This window comes from Mauremys reevesii, linkage group 5 (assembly GCF_016161935.1).
Source record: "Mauremys reevesii isolate NIE-2019 linkage group 5, ASM1616193v1, whole genome shotgun sequence".
NCBI classification, from domain to species: Eukaryota; Metazoa; Chordata; order Testudines; family Geoemydidae; genus Mauremys; species Mauremys reevesii.
In genome coordinates this window covers 29,310,848-29,315,845 of record NC_052627.1, presented here as the reverse complement: position 1 = coordinate 29,315,845, position 4,998 = coordinate 29,310,848, and the positions used below count along the sequence as shown (strand labels likewise).

General features: G+C 41.4%; 1 long non-coding RNA gene across 2 annotated transcripts in view; it reads left to right on the top strand.

Annotated features, from left to right (window-relative positions):
• Positions 1-1,057: 1,057 nt before the first annotated feature.
• The window catches only part of LOC120407019, a 91,885-nt gene continuing 87,944 nt past the window's right edge, over positions 1,058-4,998 (top strand). For both annotated transcript variants that reach the window (XR_005599748.1, XR_005599749.1), the window contains exons 1-2: positions 1,058-1,225; positions 4,384-4,517. This is a non-coding gene — a long non-coding RNA (uncharacterized LOC120407019). The remainder of the gene's footprint in view (positions 1,226-4,383; positions 4,518-4,998) is intronic.

The window sequence follows — 4,998 nt, the reverse complement described above, 5'->3', positions numbered from 1 at the left end:
GGGTTTTAAATAACAATCATGGCCACCAGCGGGCTTAAGGATAGAGCTGGTCAAAAACTTTTTGACAGTGTTTTTCCATTGGAAAATGCCTTTTTGTCAACAGAAACTTTTTGGAGGAAGGATAATGCAATGAAAAACATCTGGTATTTTTGCAGGAGCCTAGGAGAATTAGGCACTCAACTCGTATTGAATTTCAATGGGAGATGCAGACCTGATTCTCTCAGGCTCCTGGGAAAATTCTTTTTCTAAATGACATCATCAGAATACCAGCCAACATCTATTATTATCTGATAATGTTTTTGTTACTTTTCCTAAAGCTTTTAAAAAAAGAATTCTGTACCAAGTGATAGAAGGTACTGTTGGCCCATGGCTAGTGCACTGGGCTGGCCGGGAGTCAGAGACCCCAGTTCTATTTCAGTCTGACACTGGCCTACCATCCAGCATCAGGAGGATTCTTCAGGATCTAGCTCTTAGACTCTTTGGGGCAGGAATTGTCTCCTTATTAGCACAATGGGGCCTAGGCCTCTAGACATTACTGTAATATAACAAACAGTTTTTAATGGAAAGGTATTGGTGAACGTATGGATGAGTACATAGGGTTTGCCCCGCTGAAACAACTAAGGCACACTCATAGCCCTGCTGCCACTGCATTTTTAAATCCAATTATTTTTATTTCTTATAGTATCAAAAATTACAATAATATTATATGTCATTGTTCTAGTCATGTTTACAAACTGTCACTACCTTTTAAAGTGTAAAAAATACATTGATATAATTATGAATAGTTTGCTCTGTTCTTGTCTGAGCATTCTGGAATAATGTACATCTTTTGTTCTGAAAGATGTTATGTTCATGAAAGAGAGAAACCCTACCATCCTGAAGACCTGATGCAACATGAGTAGTAGCATGTCACAGGATAGCTGGTCCCTGTGAATAGAATGAGCCCAGAGCCCCTGGTCTGGAGCAGGTGAGCCCAATCCAGCTAATTAAAGAGGGCTGGGCTACACCTGGCCTATAAAGGGCTGCTAGTAGGCAGCTGGGAGGAAGGACTGAAACAGGAAAAGTCCTGGGGAGGAAGCTGCACTGGAGTAGACCTAGCACCTGTGTTAGGGTCCTGGTGTAAGGGGCTCAGGGAAGCAGAGCTGACTGAGGCTGGGAGGCTGCCAGGAGCTGGAGTGCCAGAGACCCCCCGGAGGGTGGCCTGAAGCCTGTCACCAAGGACTGAGTTAAGACTGTGTTTAGTTTGTTAACCTCTGTTATAAAAATAAACCTTGACTGGGCATGGCAGTGCATGCTTTGGAGCTGTGGAGAAGTGATGGCCCCATAGCAATTCAAGCTTCTCTTCATTGTCCTCCCAATGTACTTCATCTTTATGCTGGAGGGACCAATTCTCAGTTTAGTAAGGTAGTTTGGTCTCCATGTTCTTTCAGTCTTTGGCCTGTTTTCTGGGCTTACCTGTAAGGGAGCTAATTTTATTCAAAGACCATCTTAAACTCTGAAATTCATATCCAAATCCAAACTGTCCCAAAGCTTGAAGCGTTCTGATCATGGTTCTTTTGAAATGTGGGAGTCATTGTGAATAGTTCTCTGAAAACATCCACTCGATGTGCAGCGGCAGTCAAAAAAGCTAACAATGTTAGGAACCATTAGGAAAGCTATAGCTCAGTGGTTTGAGTGTTGGCCTGCTAAACCTAGGGTTGTGAGTTCAATCCTTGAGGGAGCCATTTAGGGAACTAGGGTAAAAATCTGTCTGGGGATTGGTCCTGCTTTGAGCAGGGGATTGGACTGGATGACCTCCTGAGGTCCCCTATGATTCTATGAAAGAGCGATAGTAAGACAGAAAATATAATGCCACTATATAAATCCCTGATACACCTTGAATACTTCATGCAGTTGCCACATCTCAAAAAAAGTTATTAGAATTGGAAAAGGTACAGAGAAGGGCAACAAAAATGATTAAAGGTACAGAACAGTATATATATGAGGAGAGACTGAAAAGACTGGGACTGTTCAGCTTGGAAAAGAGATGACTAAGGGGGATATGATAGAGTCTGTAAAATCATGAATGATGTGGAGAAAGTGAATAAGGAAGTGTTATTCAGTCCTTCACATAACACAATAACTCGGGGTCACCCAATGAAATTAATAGGCAGCAGGTTTAAAACAAACAAAAGGAAGTATTTCTGCACACAGTTAACCTTGGGAACTCTTTGCCAGAGGATGTTGTGAAGGCCAAGACTATAACAGGGTTCAAAAAAGAACTAGATACGTTCATGGAGGATAGGTCCATCAGCGGCTATTAGCCACAATGGTCAAGGATGCAACCCCATACTTTGGGTGTCCTTAAACCTCTGACTGCCAGAATCTGGGAGTGAAGGACAGGGTATGGATCCATTCAATTGCCTGTTCTGTTCATTCCCTCTGAAACACCTGGCATTGGCCACTGTTGGAAGACAGGATATTGGGCTAGATGGGCCATTGGTCTGACCTAGTATGGCTGTTCTTATGTTCAGACCTACCTCTGATTTTGTGTTTAACTGTGGTGATTGTATATATACATACCACAAATCCTGGCCCCATTGAAGTTATTGGGAGTTTTGCTACTGATTTCAATGGAGCCAGGATTTCGCTCCTGGTCACTAGAAACTTAACAGACTTTTTAATTTCACACACACCTTTGAGGAGCCATCAGATGGTAATAACTTTTGGTCACTACTGACTTTGTCTGGATTTGAAATGAATACTTAAAGGTTAATCAGTCTGTATCCCACTAGCAATGTCTTGATCTATCAAGTCCTTTGCTTTCCCTACCCTCTAAATATCCTATTCCTTGAGTTCATTTTAAAAGGCTGAGTTTTTTTGTTTTGTTTTCTTGCTTTAATTTCCTGCTGTTCTAATTTCATTCTTCACCAGCTCCCACTTTAATGAGCTGCTGACTATATCTGAGATTGTTTATGGAAAATAGTCTTGCTGGGTAGGCACTTTTCCCTGCATTAGCTCTATATAAAACTTATCCTTCATGAAAATGGTTTTGTTGTCTTTTCCACAAGCAGAAAAGGCCCTTGAATGCTTATAAAGATTTAAAAACTGGGAAAATTCCCATGAAACTCAACCATGTTCTTTAGCACTTGGACTTTCCTGGAGCTTAAAATTCAGGGCTTAAAATTGTCTCTCTTTTCCCTTAAAAATCTTCCCAAGCTCACATCCCTTATGGAAAACTTAATACGATTCATGCTACTGAGGGTTTGTCCTGTCTCACTCCTGTCATGCAATCGAGAAGCAGGCATCTGAGAGTAAGCTTGAAGTGCTAGATACTATTTTCCCCAGTGAAATATTTGGGGTGAAATATGGCTCCAGTGAAGTGAATGTCAAAACTCCCCTTGACTTCATTGGGGCCAGACAATATCAGGCTGCTTGACAGCATAACTGGGCTGCATATCTTGTGAGAAAAGTTTCATTGCCAGATTTCTGGGATTTTTTTATCTAGTCCTGTCTGGAAATAGGGGAGAGCAGACTTTCTTTTGCAGGATTTTCATTTCCAAATCCAGCTAAAAAATACAAATAAAATGAATGTATTGAGATCTTTCAGAATTCCAACAGATGTTTGGTTTGAGTGAGTTCTTAATTTATCTATATTGACTTGTTGCTGCTTCTATATTTTACATACAGATGAGCTTAATACAACTCCCCAAGACCTTTAAACTTGAGAGATGCTTTAAAACAATGTGACTGGCCCCTGGCATTAGAGTGTTCTGAACCCAAACCCCACGTGGAACACCACCAAACTGTTGGGAGCCTGAAATGCACATCTGGATCGAAACCCAACTTTTGTGACTCAAGTCCATTTCTAATTTTACATGAACTGACTGAGTAATCCTTATCCCCCTCTCTGCAACATCCCACTGCAATTAACAAGCATCCCATTCCAATCTTCTTTTCCATCCTTTCCCACCTGCAGAATCCTATCCCATTCCTCTGTTAATGCTTTGATTTCTTGAAAATAAGAAATACTGTTCTTCCATTATACTCCTTCCACAACTGCATAATCCCACCTGATCTCTTATTAACAAATTGATCACTCTTTTAGCAGTTTTAAGTTTGAAATTTGAGTATCAGGAATCCCAAGAGCTAAAGAACATGGTTGTGTTTCACTGGGAGTTACTCAGCTTCTACTTCTCTATCTGTATGCAAAAGACCCTTTTTTATGCATTGAACAAGAACTTGTTTTCATGCCCTAGGTCCATAACCAATATACAAATGCACTGGGACTCAGTGACCAGTGCATTGCTCCAGTCTTATGTCTGGGTAACTCCTTTGAAATCAGGGGACGATACCTAGTAAGGCAGCCTATTTTTATATATATTTTTTCTATCTCCATTGCAGGATCAGTCTCAGCTCACAGAAATATCTTTTTCTGAAATCTTAGAGACCACTTCTCCCAGTAAATTATTCCCCTGCCCATCAAGCTGACTGTAGCCTCTTTGTGCTGACTTCAACTGAGTGCGTCAGCGTCATAGGTAAGAATGGCTAGATTGGTTAGTTTCCTGACTCCAACAACTGTGTATCCAGAGACTGTGCTGCAGGAAGAGATGGATACTGTGCATGTTGGAGACAGGATTGGGTCAGCTGTGGGTGGAGCTCTTTTTTTTAACAGAAAATACAGTCCTTTTCAGGTACAGCCTTGGGCTGTATTTATCTTTTCTGTATGGTTACCCTCTCTACCCCCTTCCCCCCCGCAAATCTGAGGAGAGTCTGGAGTAATCCACTGGTGTTGAACTGCATGGGACTAGTTGGGCGGGGTATCAGGTTAGAGTTGGGGGCAGCTCTGTCATATTTTCAGGGTTTGGGACAAACCCTGCCCCTCTCCAGATGTAATGATGTTGGAGAATCTCCACATGAAGACTTCCTCCCTTTGAGGATTCCCTGTTGTTTTTTAAATTATTATTGCCACAGAAGGGGATGATCTTGCTGTCTTTAATTATTTGATCAATAACCTGA